Source organism: Notamacropus eugenii, chromosome 5 (assembly GCF_028372415.1).
Source record: "Notamacropus eugenii isolate mMacEug1 chromosome 5, mMacEug1.pri_v2, whole genome shotgun sequence".
Taxonomy (NCBI): domain Eukaryota; kingdom Metazoa; phylum Chordata; class Mammalia; order Diprotodontia; family Macropodidae; genus Notamacropus; species Notamacropus eugenii.
The window spans coordinates 387,447,994-387,463,233 of NC_092876.1; the positions used below are offsets into that span (position 1 = coordinate 387,447,994).

General features: G+C 33.9%; 1 protein-coding gene across 5 annotated transcripts in view; it reads left to right on the forward strand.

The window, feature by feature from the left end:
* Window positions 1-15,240, forward strand: part of PUDP (pseudouridine 5'-phosphatase) — a 190,926-nt gene that overhangs the window by 144,998 nt on the left and 30,688 nt on the right. For 2 of the 5 annotated variants that reach the window (XM_072614456.1, XM_072614459.1), the window contains one exon: window positions 1-5,391. This exon is cut by the window's left edge and continues 27,274 nt beyond it. The exons of the other annotated variants lie outside the window; for them this stretch is intronic. The gene's annotated coding sequence lies outside the window, so the exon portion shown is untranslated. Of the gene's footprint in view, window positions 5,392-15,240 lie in introns of those variants that run through there. 5 annotated transcript variants of the gene reach the window in all.

The window sequence follows — 15,240 nt, forward strand, 5'->3', positions numbered from 1 at the left end:
AATTCTAGTTCTGTATTTCAGATATATTATAGGCTGAATAGGCTTTCATGGACTCACTTGAGAATCTGAGCACTATTTAGGCCATTTTTTACAATGGGGAAATGTGTCTAGACATCAAGAGATTCATGTATACTTACACTTTTATAATAAAGTCTTTTGGTTATTGTATCAGCTCAATATTGCCTGAAGAGACAGGTTCACTTTTAACTTTTTTTCCCTATCATTTATTTTTCTTTTTCCTAGCTTCCTCTTCTAATTTTGAGGGAGCTATATTTAACATCCTCTCTATATTGTCTTTCTACTTGCAGATAAGCTATTGTTTTTAGAGCAGAAGCTAGATTTAGGCAGAGAACTTCAAAAGTAGTAAATCTTTTTTTTCCTGAAAGTAAATTAAATAATATTTAGATAAATGTTAATAGCTGTTAGCTACTCTAATCAAGCTTTCAATCTTTTCCAATAGGAAGTTATATTCCTGGATGAATCAAAGGTGATTCTGAAGAAAAATGCAACTTTTGGAAATTACATATTAGTGGTTAAAAAAGTAAATCATCACTTGCCTCTGGATCTCCTAGCTAAAAGAGTAGCCCAAGAGTCTGCTTTTTTTCCCCCTCTTGTCTACATGGAGTAGTAAAGAGAGACCTGACCTTGGAGTCACAATGACATGGGTTCAAGTCCAACCTCTGATATATACTAACAGTGTGACCCTGTGATCACTTAATATCTCAGTGTGCCTATATAACTTTAAGACTGTAGAGTACAGAAGAGCAACTAATCTGCATTTGAAAAGAGAGTTTTTATAACTGCCCCATGGAAATTAAATCTCAGGATTCCAACTCTTCTATCTTTTTCATTCCATTGTTAAAGATGTATTTTTATCATCCATGTAGTAACAAATAATAAGTATTTAATGTGCTTTTTAAAAATATTGAAAAGAACTTTAAATATCATTTAAGCTACATTTTTTTTTCATTTGGTGAATATAAAATACTTGCTGTATATTAAGACCATTTCCAGCATGGAAAAATTTACTAACTTATGACTACAAATTAAGGCTTTGGTCTATCCGCAATAGATTTAATCTGGGAGGGATATTATTTCTGAATAATGAAATAATATTAGATGCTTTGTTGACCTAAGACCTGTCATACTGAGCCAAGTTAATTTATCCCCTCTAGGATCTTACCTCTCTAAGTTGCACTCTTATTCAAGAGTTAGGTCCTTGACAGGGATAAATGCTGCCTTGGATTCAATTGCACTTTATGATCTGTCCTCTTAAAAATTTTTCTCACAAATCCCCATTAATGCACTTAACTTTAATGAGTATGGGAAACAAAGAAAGAAATAAACGTTTATATAGTGCCCACTGTAGTATTTCTCATCCATTCATCACAATTACCATATGAGGTAGGTGCTATCAGTTCTTCCTAACTGCAGACCCAGCCAGCCTCCTGTCCACTGTGCCACCTTGCTGCTCCAACGGTAAGCTCAAGGCAAAAGTATTTGCCCACATAGCAGAACAATAATAGTAACTTTGAAGCATTTCTTCTTGTAAACTTGAGATCCCATAAATACATACAGTCTTCATGGCAGGAGGAGGCACAAATTTAGAGTACACTTGGGTCCTGGCATTGCAGGGCCCTGATGTTCTTTCTGTTCTTGGGCTCTGGTGACACTGTGCTCTCCCTTGGGCTATTTACTCAGCTGAGCTCTTGAATCCATTTTTGCCTTTCTCTCTGATCCATAGCTCCATTTTTTGAAGTTACCTCAGCTAACTCTTTTCTGTCTTTGTCTCTTTGTGTATCTTTCTCTGTGTGTCTTTCTGTCTCTCTGTTTTTCTTTCTCACTGTTTCTCATTCTCACTTGCACTGCCAAACTAGCTGCAACTTACCCAATCTTTGCCAGCGTCAATCTGCCATCCATTTCATACAGGAATACATTCTATATTTCATAAAAGAGGCAACATGGGGATAGACAGGTCTTTGCACAACATTTGACACATTAACATTTCATTATTACCCCTTTCTGATTTCATAAATTGAGACAGGTAATGTGAAAATCAATGGTTAAAATCTGTCCCAAACAAGGACCCACTTCATCTTCTCCCCACATATCTAGTCTAACATTCTCTCTCCCAGTATGATTTGAGGGAAACTATGGTATTTGTTTCCTTTATTGTCATCCTCAAAGCTTAGAGATATATCCCAACTCTTCTTAGATTATTAACCCACAAATTCATAATAACTGGAAGAGAAAATAATCTATTTGGGCTAAGTGATACTAGCTGAAGTGCTGGACTTGAGTCAGTAGGTTCTGAATCCTGCCTCAGACCTTTAAGAGCAGTGGGTTGCTGGGTAAGTTACTTTATCAAGGCCTCAATTTCTTCATCTGTAAAATTTGGGTAACATGCTTAATTCCTACATCACAGGGTTATGAGACTCAAATGAAATAATATATGTAAAAAATTTTGCAAGCCTTATCTTTATAGAGAAACTGCCTACTAGTATAAGATTTTTTTTTTTTTGATCTTTAGAGCCTTTGTGATAAAGAGCCACAGAGAAGTGTATTACCTTTCACTTGTTCTGTTCTAACTGCCTTTCAGCTTCAAGTGGTACTCTTTTGAAAGTACACCACCATTATCCTTTTTTATTTAATAAAATGTGGGGTTGTTAGGGTTTTTAGGATTTTGTTGTTTTTAAGACCACAAGGATTGAAACATATCCTTACTGCCTTTTATATTGTATCTGTCTATTTTTATCTTTAGCTTACCCTCTGATAATATGTTTCTTGTTTTGGGTAAGTTGTTAAATTATCTTTGTTACAGCCAGAGGGGTCCTTTAACTGGATCATATATCAGTGCATACTCTGTCATCATGACATACCTGCAGCAGTCTAGACTCCCTCAGGAATTCTGATTTTTAAGCTTCCAAGTTGGCAGTACAAAAGTGCTTTTCTCTTTAGAAACATCAGGGCTGCTGCAGTACCTATTTCAGGTTTTCCGTGAGAAAATGACAATGTACATCGATACATATGCCCTACTATGCAGAATCATGCAGGTGCTCTCTTGGGTATACGAATGAATAAAGAAAGAAATCACTTGATCAAGTGTAGAAGTATGCATCCTCTATAAAATAAACAGCTACATAGGCAACATTACTAATATAAATATGGAGAATTAAAATAGCTAAGTTTAAAAGACAGGAATTAGGTATGTCTCATAATAAAAGAGATTTGATTCCTTTTATAATTACTACTCTGTTTATGTTATATTTTATTACAAATGTCATCTTAACCTTCAAATCTAGAAAGTTTCATTATGGTAACCCTTGTGTATACATCAACAATATATATTCTAAAGCAACTCAAACTTGAAAAAAAAGGTAATTTTGCCCATACACCTGTATAATAAGAAGGGAAACATGACAGAAAGGTACAACCTCTTTCCCCTTCTGAGGTTGCCAGCCTCAGAATATCTCAGTTGCCAGCATGTACAATCTGGAAAAGGTACACATCATGGTACAATGAAGAGTACACTGACTCAGACGTCAGAGAAATTGGGTATAAATCTTACCTCAGACACTTCACTACTTGTGTAACTGATCAAATTGTAGAAACTCCCTGAGCTTTTGCTTTCTCATTTGCAAAATAAGGGAGTTGAACTAGATGCTTTTTAAGATCTTCAACTCTGTGGTATATGTTGAAATCGTAGACTCAAGAGTTGAAAAGGACTTTAGTGAACACTAAAATCTAGTAATCCAGAAGTCAAATGCCTCATTTTATAGATGAGTAAGTGACTTGACCAAGTTTCCACAGCTAGATCACAACAAAGTCAGGATTCATGTGTAGGTCTTTTGATTCATTTCTACTTTTTCTCCTTCACTGAGGTCTTTCAAAAAAACAAAAGAGCAAAAGGCAGTTAAATTTTGTGAAAGAACAGTATTTATAGGGACCTACTGTTTCCAAATAGCCTTTCCTATAAACCATCATCTCTGACTGTGCTCTACTTCATTGTATGTATGTGTCCCTGGAAAAAGTATAGTGGATGCTCTACAAGCCACTCAGATGTCATGGGCACCAAAAATACCGAAGGGTCATGATAGCTTGTGTCAGTAGGTTAGTAACAGTTGAATTGTGGAGTGGCTTCAAAGTCCCTCCTTATTTTCTTGGGTCCATGTGTCATAGTCTACAGGTTTTGATACTGAGCACCCTGGCAATGACTAAGACAGCATTATTGAATATTTTTTCTGATGAAAAAATGTTTCAAAATGTTTTAATAGCAGTGTTCTAAAAATATCTTAATCACTCCTAGATTTTTTTTCCCTCTGACTTTGGGCAGGGTAGGCTGGTAAATACTTACCGACTGTCTCTGGGGCAAAAATTTACAGTCTATGTAAATGTTTCATTACATCATTTAAAATATTACTTTTAGTTTTTTAAAACTTTTTTGTCTTAATTTTTCTTCTTTTAGTAGCAAGTTTCTTTTTCAATCACTACCAAAACCAGTAACCACAACCAAGTTACAGTACCTTTGTCTATACTGTTGCCAGTTGACTGAGGTGCTTCATAGGATATTTTCAGTATTTCATATATGCTTAATTTTGTTATTGTGTCCTTCTTTGTTTGATTAGATTACAGGCATGGATTACCCTTATTTTATAAAATCATCCAAGACTGGTACCTCTCGGTTTAAGTGCCTTTTTAATCATACCACATGACAGTGGACATTTAATAAAATACCTTTGGGGAATTATAATCACAGGTTTAGAGAGGCAGTCTGACTATTTGACCAGACAGATGACTTCTGGGTTCAGATCCAGCCACTGATACATATTGACTTAGTGATTCTGAGCAAATAAATATACTTACCAGTTTTTTAGCAAGCACTCTTTATTGATTTCCTTGACCTTTTGTTCTTCCATATGAATTATTATTTTTCTAGCTCTATCAAATAATTCTTTGTTCATTTGATTAGCCTGGCACTGAATGAGTAAATAATTTAGGTAGAATTGCCATTTTTATTATATTAGCTAAACCTGTCTATGAGCAATTAATATTTCTCCAATTATTTAGATCTATATTTGTGTGAAAAAATATTTTTTAACTATATTCATATAATCCCTGAATTTACCTTGTCTGATAGACTCTCAAGTATTTTATATGGTCTGAAATTATTTTAAGTGGAATTTCTCTTTCTATCTTTTCCCTGCTAGGTTTTATTGATAATATGTAGAAATCCTGATGATTTATGTGAGTTTGTTTTATATACCACAATTTTGTTAAAGTTGTTCATAATTTAGCTAGTTTGAAAGTGATACTTTTGTTTCTTTATTGCCTATTTTTATTCCTTCAATTTCTTATCATGTTGCTGTAGCTAGCATTTCAAATAAAATATTGAATAAAAATGAAGATAATAGATATCCTTGCTTCACCGCCAGTCTTACTGGGAAGGCTTCTAGTTTATCCCTATTACAAGGTACTGTTTATTATTTTAAGAAAGGCTCCATTGATTCCTATGTTTTCTCATGTTTTTACTAGAAATGGGTGTTATATTTTGTCAAAAAGCTTTTTCTGCATCTTTTGAGATTATTTAATCATATGATTTTTGTTGCTTTTGCTATTGCTGTGGTCAGTTATGTTTACAGTTTTTCTAATGTTAAGCCAGCCCTGTATTTCTGATGGAAATCCCACCTATTCGTAGTGTATGGTCTTTCTAATATATCACTGTATTTGCTTGCTAATAGTTTATTTAAAAATTTTACATCAGAATTCTTTAGTGAAATTGGCCTATGTTTTCTTTCTTTGTCTTTGCTCTCTCTAGTTTAGTTATAAAGACTACATTTGAGCCATAAAACGAATGTGGTAGAATCCCTTGACATGCAGCTAGGTGGCCCAGTGGATAGAATGTCAGTACTGAATTCAAGATGACTTACCTTCCTGAGTTCAAATCTGGCCTCAGACATTTACTAGCTGTTTAAAGTCACTTAGCCCTGTTGGCTGCATTTTATTTTCATCTGTAAAATGAGCTGGGGAAAGAAATGGGAAACTACTCTAGGATCTTTGCTAAGAAAATCCCAAATGATGTCACAAAAAGTCAGACCTGACTGAAACAACTGAACAACTTCTTGACCAATTTTTCCAAATAGAGTTTTTTGTTTTGTTTTGTTTTTTAGCATTGAAATTAATTGTTCCTTAGATATTTGGTAGAATTCACTTGTCAATCCATTTGGTCCTGGGGATTTTTTTCCTTAGGGAGTACCTTGATGGCTTGTTCAATTCCTTTTTCTAAGATTGAGTTATTTAAGTATTCTGTTTCCTTTTCTATTAATCTGGATAGTTAATTTTTTTGTAAATATTCATCTATTTCATTTTGATTTTCAGTTTTACTGGCTTATAAATGAGCAAAATATTCCACGATTGATAAATGGTCAAAGGATATGAATAGGCAACTTTCCGAAGAAGAAATTAAAGATATCTATAATCACATGAAAAAATGCTCTAAATCACTTTTGATTGGAGAGATGCAAATCAAAACAACTCTGAGGTACCACATCACATCTATCAGGTTGAGTAACATGACAAAACAGAAAGATGATAAATGTTGGAGAAGATGTGAGAGAGTTGGAGCACTTATTCATTGTTGGTGGAGCTGTGAGCTCATCCAGCTATTCTGGAGAGCAATTTGGAACTATGCACAAAGGGCTACAAAAATGTGCATACCCTTTTACCCAGCAATATCATTACTAGGACTGTATCCCCAAGAGATCATAAAAATGGGAAAGGGTCACACATGTACAGAAATATTTATAGCAGCACTCTTTGTAGTTGCCAAAAACTGGAAATCAAGGGCATGCCCATCAATTGGGGAATCGCTGAATTAAGTTGTGGTATATGAATGTAATGGAGTACTATTGCTCCATAAGAAATGATGAACACGAAGACTTCAGAGAGTCCTGGAAGGACTTATATGATCTAATGCTGAGTGAAAGGAGCAGAACCAGAAGAGCTTTGTGCACAGCAACGACCACAGTGTGTGAGAGGTTTTTCTGGTAGACTTGGAACTTCATAATAACATAAAAACTTAAAAAAAAAAAAAGAATAATTCCCAATGATTTTCTAAGGCAAAATGCCTTCCACACTCAAAGAATAAAATATGGAATTCATTTTCAGAATGTAGCCAATCATGTTTGTACGTGTGTGTGTGTGTGTGTATTATGTATTGATTTGTTATATGATTTCTTCCATTTGTCTTAGTTCGTCTACACAGCATGACTACCATGAAAATGTATTCAGTAGGAAAGTATAGGTAGATCCTATATAGAATTGTATGGCGTATTGGGGAGGGAGGGAGGTGGTGGGAGGTAGATGGAGGGGTAAAAATCTAAGCTTTTTGGTAGTGATTTCAGAACATCGAATACATAGATAGATAGCTAGCTAGCTAGCTAGCTAGATAAAAACAAAAACAAACAAAATAAATAAATGAGCAAAATAGCCCCTAATAATTGATTTAATTTCATCTTCATAGGTGGTACATTCATCTTCTTTATTTTAGATGTTGGTAATTTGGTTTTCTTCTGTCTTTTTTTTAATGAAATGAACCAAAGATTTACCTATTCCCTTGTGGTTTTTGTTTGTTTGTTGCTATTGTTCTGTTGTTGTTATGTTTCACTCCACTGATCTTTATTATTTTGTTTTATTCACTTCTTTTTAAGGTTTCCATTTTGGTATTTAATTAGAGATTTTTATTTATTTTTAGCTACATGTCCAATTCATTGATCTATCCTTTCTCTCTTTTATTGATGTATGCATTTAGAGATAGCAGTTTTCCCCTGAGAACTACTTCGGCTGTGTTGCACAGATTTTAGTATATTGTCCTATTGTTGTCATCTTTCATGATATTATTATCATGATATTATTTTTTTCTTTGAGTGACTCATTCTTCAGGATTAGAATTCCCATTAATACTAATCTATACTTCCATGGCCTTTTTTGAATGGTTTTTTTTTTTTGCATTATGGTCTGAAAAGAGTGCATTTAATATTTCCTCCTTTCTGTATTTGGTTGTGTGGTTTTTATACCCTAATACATGGTCAGTTTTTGTGTAGGTGCCATGTGCTGCTTAGAAAAAGGTATACTCTTTTTTTATTCCCATTCAGTTTTCTCCAGAGGTCTATGATATGTAACTTTTCTAAGATTCTTTTCATCTCCTTAACTTCTTTCTTATTTATTTTACAATTAGACTTATTTAGTTCTGAGAGGGGGAAGTTGAGGTCCCCCATTTTATAGTTTTTGTCCATTTACTTCTGTAACTCATTTAACTTTTCCTTTCAAAATTTTATTACTTCATTATCTATGCTTACTTTTCACAAAAATGTAGTTTCCCTGTTTATCTCTTTGAATTGGGTTTACTTTTGTTTTTTGCTCTGTCTGAATCATTATTGCTATCTCTGCCTTTCATACATAGTAGATACTTCAGCCCCATATTTTAAATTTGGAGTGTGTGTGTGTGTGTGTGTGTGTGTGTGTGTGTGTGTGTGTGTGTGTGTTTCTGGTAAATAACATAGTGAGGGATTCTGGTTTCTAATGCCTTTTTGCTATCTTCTTTCAGTTTGCGAGTAAGTTAATTGAACGGGGTTTATTGGGGGCTGTTCACCCTGAGCCAAGAGGCCCTATCTGACCAGCAGGTCCTGTTGACCCTGAAGGAGCATGCTGTGAGTAACGGATGAGGGGGGAGGCAAAGATGTGAGGCAACTCTGTTTATTCAATCTAGCTCAGGCACTTATATAGTATCATGTACGCCTTAGTTAACGTAAGCAGCACAAGCAAGATTAAACTAGTTTAAGCAAGTTTTGCTACCGCTTTCCAGCCACGTTTCAGGAAGTATCTGGTGGTAAACAGGGGTAGAACCCTTCCTCCCAGGGCCATCTTGTTCATGCCTTACCAATCTCCCCTTAGTTTACCTGAGCCGTGATTGGTGTACGCCGTCCAAGAGAGCTGAGGGTTGGCAGTTCCCTTACAGTTAATCTCATTAACATTAAGAATTATGATGACTATTTCCCTCCATCCTTTTTTCTTCTGTTTATACTTTTTTTTACCCAGTCCCTCCACTTGTTTTTGCTTCTTCCCTTAATCTGCCCACCTTCTTATTATTCTGCCCCACCTCTTTTATCTTAGTCCCTTCCCCTCCTCCTGCTGTGTTAGGTAAAATAGATTTTTATTCCCCACTAAATGTGTATATATCTTCTTCTGTCTTTGCACCTGTTCAGATGAGAGTAAGGTTCAAGCATTGCCCCTTATTTCCTCCTCCATTGTAAAAGCTCTTTTTCTCGTGCCTCTTTTATGTGAGATATTTTTCCACATTCTCCCTCTCCCTTCCATCATCTCCCAATGCATCCCTTTTTCCTACTCCTCCATTTTTGTTTTGGGGTCATACTAATGTAATTATTTTGTACCTATGCCCTCTCTCTATGTAGATTCCTTCTAACTACCCTAATAATAATAAAATTCTTAGGAGTTAAATGTATCATTTCCCCATATGGAAGTGTATACAGTTAACTTTATTGATTGCCTTACGATTTCTCTTTCATGTTTACCTTTTTATGCTTCTCTTGAATCTTGTGTCAGAATATCAAATTTCCTATTTAGCTCTGGTCTTTTCATCCGGAATGCTTGAATATTCTCCATTTCATTAAATGTGCATTTTTGTCCTGGAAGGATTATCCTCAGATTTGCTGAGTAGGTTATTTTTGGTTTTAATCCTCTTTCCTGTACTTTGTGGAATATCATCTTCCAAGCCCTCAATCCTTTAATGTGGAAGCTGCTACAACTTGTGTGATCTTGATTGTGGCTCCAGGTATTTGAATTGTTTCTTTCTGGCTTTCAGTATTTTATCTGGAATTTGGTTTTGTTATTCCTCAGAGTTTCCCTTGGGGATCTCTTTCACATGGTGATTGGTGGATTTTTTCAATTTCTGTTTAATCCTCTGGTTCTAGCATATTAGGGCAGTTTTCTGTGAAAATTTCTTGAAATATGTTTAGGTTCTTTTTTTGATCATGTCTTTCAGGTAGTACAATAATTCTTAAATTATCTCTCCTCAGTCTATTTTCCAGGTTAGTAGTTTTTTTGTAAGGCATTTCACATTTTCTTCTATTTTTTCCCCATTTTTTTAACCTTGTTTTACTGTTTCTTGATATCTCAAGAAAAAATGAATAGAGTCATTAGCTTTCCCTTGCTCATTCTGATTTTTACAGAATTATTTTTTTCTTCAATGAGTTTTTGCAAGTGGTAAAAATTTAGCCAGTTATCTATTTTAAGGTATTAGTTTCTTCACTATGTTTTGTACCTTTTACTAAATTGTTAATTACTTTTTCATGATTTTCTTCCCTTGCTCTCTTTTCTTTACTTAATTTTTCTTCTAATCTCTTGATTTTGGAAATCTTTTTCCCCCTCAAGCTTTCTATAGCTCTTCCAGAGATTCTTGTTGGGCTTATTTCTAATGTGCATTTTCTTTTAAGGCTTTGTTTTTAGTTCCTTTGACATCATTGTCTTCATCTGCGTTTATACTTTGCTCTTCCCTGTCATTCTTTCATGTAACAGATTTTTATGGTCAGGTTTTTTTGTTTGTTTGTTTGCTAATTTTCCGAGTCCATTTCTTCACTTTGAATTATATATTAAATTTAGGATCTGTTTACCCAAGGGTAGGGGATTACTGCCCCAAGCTTCAGGCTTGGTTTTCTTGGTGGGGGGAAAACCCCTTTTAATTTTAAATAATCAAAACCCAGAAATATTAAGCATATCTTTTTAAAAACATATTGTAATAGAAATTACATTCAGTAAGGAGCTTTGGAGGCATAGATTTCAAAGTTAATTGGAAACTAAATCATTTTATTAGAGATAATTACAACCAAAATTTGCAGTCAAAGCAAATGAAATGGGGAAATGGGGAAAAATTATATTTTAATGGATAAAAGAGAAAGAACAGAACAATGAATTCAGCTTGCAGATTTTTTTAAAATTTTTAATTAGTTTTATTTATTTCCAGTGTTCTACAGTCACTACCATAAAGCTTAGATTTTTTTTGCCCTCCCTTCCCATTACCTCTCCCCTCCCTCCCCGAGATGGAATACAATTTTATATAGGTTCTACACATACATTCTTATTAAATACATTTTCACTATAGTCATGCTGTGTAGAATAATTAATATGAATGGGAGAAATCATAAAATAAACCAAAACATAATACAAAAGAAAATGATCTGCTACAATATGCAATTGAATTCCATGGTTCTTTCTCTGGATGTGGAAGGCATTTTGCCTTAAAAGACCACTGGGAATTTTTAAAGTCCTTACATTGCAGTGAAGTTTTAAGTCTACCAGAAAAAGTCCTCTCACACTGTGGTTGTTTCTGTGTATAAAGTTCTCCTGGTTCTGCTCCTTTCTCTCAGCATGAGATCATATAAGTCTTTCCAAGACTCTCTGAAGTCTTCCTGTTCATCATTTCCCATAGCACAGTAGTATTCCATTACATTCATATACCATAATTTATTCAGCCATTCCCCAGTTGATGGGCATCCCTTGATTTCCAGTTTTTGGCCACCACAAAGAGGGCTGCTGTAAATATTTTTATACACGTGGGACCCTTTCCCATTTTCATGATCTCTTAGGGATACAGTCCTAGAAGTGGTATTGCTGGGTCAAAGAGTATGCACATTTTTGTAGCCCTTTGGGCATAGTTTCAAATTGCTCTCCAGAATGGTTGGATCAGCTCATAGTTAGTGTTCTAATTCTCCCACATCTTCTCCAACATTTATCATTTTCCTGTTCTGTCATGTTTGCCAATCTAATAGGTGTGATGTGGTACCTCAGAGTTGTTTTGATTTGCATTTCTCTAATCAATAGTGATTTAGAGCATTTTTCATATGACTATAGATATCTTTCATTTCTTCCTCTGAAAATTGCCTATTCATATCCTTTGACCATTTATCAATTGGGGAATGACTTGTATTCTTATGCATTTGGCTCAGTTCTCTATATATTCTAGAAATGAGGCCTTTATCGCAGACACTACCTGCAAAAACTCTTTCCCAGTTTTCTGAATCCCTCTGAATCTTGGTTGCATTGGGTTTGGTTGTGCAAAAACTTTTCAATATAATATAATCAAAATTATCCATCTTGCACTTCATAATGTGCTCTAGTTCTTCCTTGTGGCTTTGGCAAGTCACTTCATCTCTATGAGCTTCAGTTTCCTCATTTGTAGAAGAAAAATGAGAACTACTAATGTGCGTCCTGTTTGATAAGTTTATGGTGGGGAAAACAGTTGTAGAACATTTAAAAACAATGAAAATGTTATCAAGAAGAATAAATATTATTGAATGAATGAATTTATCGAAATGTGTTTGTTTTTTTTACAGATTGTGATTTTAGTCATTTCAAGCAAATCTAGTGAATGGAACAAATAACATGTTTTTCTTGGTACAAGAATTAGTATTCACTCACATTTGTTTACATTATCTTATTGTCTTTATATATAACCCTTGAAATGTTGCAGTGACTTACAGCCAGTGGGTTTAAAAGGTAAAACTTCCTGAGGTAGCTCATTTACTTGAATTCATCATGACCAAAAATCATGGTGTTAATTATTTGCTTAGCAAACATTTTCTTTATAGATTTCACAAGGTTAAATGTGTCTCAGCCTGTATAAGATTACTTTAAATTTTGAATTAAAAGAGTCAAGGTTAATGAGATTTAATTACCTACACATCCAGTAACTTTGATAATAATTATATTAAATTTAAAAAATAATGATCACAAACAGATGAAGAACTTATTGAAACATATAACTTCAAGGTAGATTTTAAGGACTTTCCCTTTTATTATGTTGACCACATGATTTATTTTCACTGTATAATTTTTTTTTGTGCTCACAGACTGATTCTTATATCATGCAGTTTTTTTTTCTTTTGGGAAAAGAAATATAAACATGTTTTTTTGGTGGCCAGGAAGTCATTTTCTTTACTGCTAGTATTTGAGGGGTTTTCACATACTGAATATTTAATTTTCATTTAAATTTTATAACAGTGAGACTTTGGGCAAGTTTTTTTAACCTCTTTTGACCCTCTATTACCCCATATAAAATGAGGATAGTAGCTCTACTCCTTATCTCAGAAAGTTTTTTAAGGATCAGAGAAAAATTATGTAGCACATGAAAATTGCTCTTATAAAGAAATTTCTTAAATATAACTGCTTAGAGATATTTTAAAAATTAAGTCATACTTCGAGGATTATGTAAAAAATGACAGAAAGGGATAGATAGAGTGATTCAGAGAGATAACTAGATATGTGTATAACGTATTCTTGTGGTTGATTGTGGGAGTAAAGAGAAACTATTAAATAAAAATTGTATGTAATTTATAAATTGATTATGCATCCCTTCTTAGTTCCTGAATTCTCTGTCATTGTTTGTGTCAGTGTACTGGATATCAGAAGACACAATGAGAAGCAATTAGCTAGATAATATCCTCTTCAAGCATTGGGTAAAAATAACTGCCAGTGAGAATTTGAAAAAAAAAACAACTTGGTTTCTCAGGTCTTTGGGTGCAGGTTTCAAAGTTCAAGAAGGTATTAGTCTTAATAAAATGCATAAATTATTATTACATTGTTAACCGAAGTTAAAAATTTTTATTTCTATTTTCCCAGTGAATTCCTGGGAATTTTCTAATAATTTATTAGTTATCATGACTTGCCTTACCCCATGCAAATAAAATTGGTCTTCATAATTGCAGTGGATAAATAATAATTTTTTGTATCTCATAAGTAGAGATTTAAATTAACAGTCAAGTTTGAATATTGTTTTTAAAAACACAACTGTCTTTTATGAGAAGAAACAGGAAGATGAAAAATTAAGCTCTTTTATTTGTTTTTGGTTTTTTTTTTTACAGATTGATAAAATTTTTCATTAGGCTAAAATGTGACTTAAAGTATTTTAGATAAGGCAAATTACTGATTGCTTCTTAAAATGGGTAGTTTTAAAAACCAAGGAAAAGAAATATAGTGGACTTGGTCCTAAGTTATGAATGTAAAGACAGCAGCTTAGTTTAGTGTAAAGACCCTTAGAGTGTTAACAGTACAGCATTTCAACTAAATTATGTATAAAATTTACAGGCAGCAGTGGAAGAGCTCTGTTTTTCAACATGGGTTCATACCACTTTTTTGGATTAGTCAAGTGGGATCATCAGAGCAAATCTGCTTATTTTACAGATAGGGAAGCTAAGTTTTAGAGAGGTATGTGATGTGTGGGGATCCTAAGTGACTTGTGGGCTAAAGTATCTACACTTAACTCTGGTCTTCAGTTTCTTCATCCATGAAATGAAGGGGCTTGGACGTCTAAGACTCTTTCGTCTTCAAGTGACCCCCCATGCATATTTGCTAAGTCATAGATAAATTTTTACCATTTTTGGTAGAAATTTCTGTATTAGGAATTCTCCACGTGTATGAAATCATAGATTCTTTGTATACAAATATATCTGACATAATGTATCTAAAATATCTCATGGTATAAAGATGATATATTGTGACCCCTTAGATATTTATTTATGACCCTTTAAATATTTATTTAAAGTAAACTATGATTGCCATTACATCTTAGTAAATTAAAATATAACACAATAGCATTGGAAGTGATTTTTTTCGCTTTAAACAAAATGGTCAGATAACTGTTTCTCAAATTATTGCTGTTGTCATAGGAGCATAGATTTAGTACCTGAAGAGAATTTTGAGGCCATTGAGTTCAACCCCCTCATTTTATGTGTGAGGCCAGCTGAGGCCCAGAGAAGTTAAGTGACTTGTCCAAAGTCACAGAGATTATAATTATCTAAGACAAGTTTTGAACTTAGCTCCTCCTGACCACGTCCAGTTCTTTTTTTCATTGTTTCACCTTGCTGCAAAATTGTTGTTTTGTTGTATAGAAATAGACTTGTTACAGAAAAAAAAATTAATGATTTTTCTGACATTTTTAAGATATGATCCCATCCTTTTCAATTCACTCTGTGCACTCTGTCTCTATGTGTGTGTGCGTGTGCGTGTGTGTGTGTATAATCCCACCCATTACTCAGATACTGAAAAGTTTTAAGAGTTACAAATATTGTCTTTTCATGTAAGAATGTAAACAGTTCAACTTTAGTAAGTCCCTTATGACTTCTCTTTGCTGTTTACCTTTTCATGCTTCTCTTCATTCTTGTGTTTGAAGGT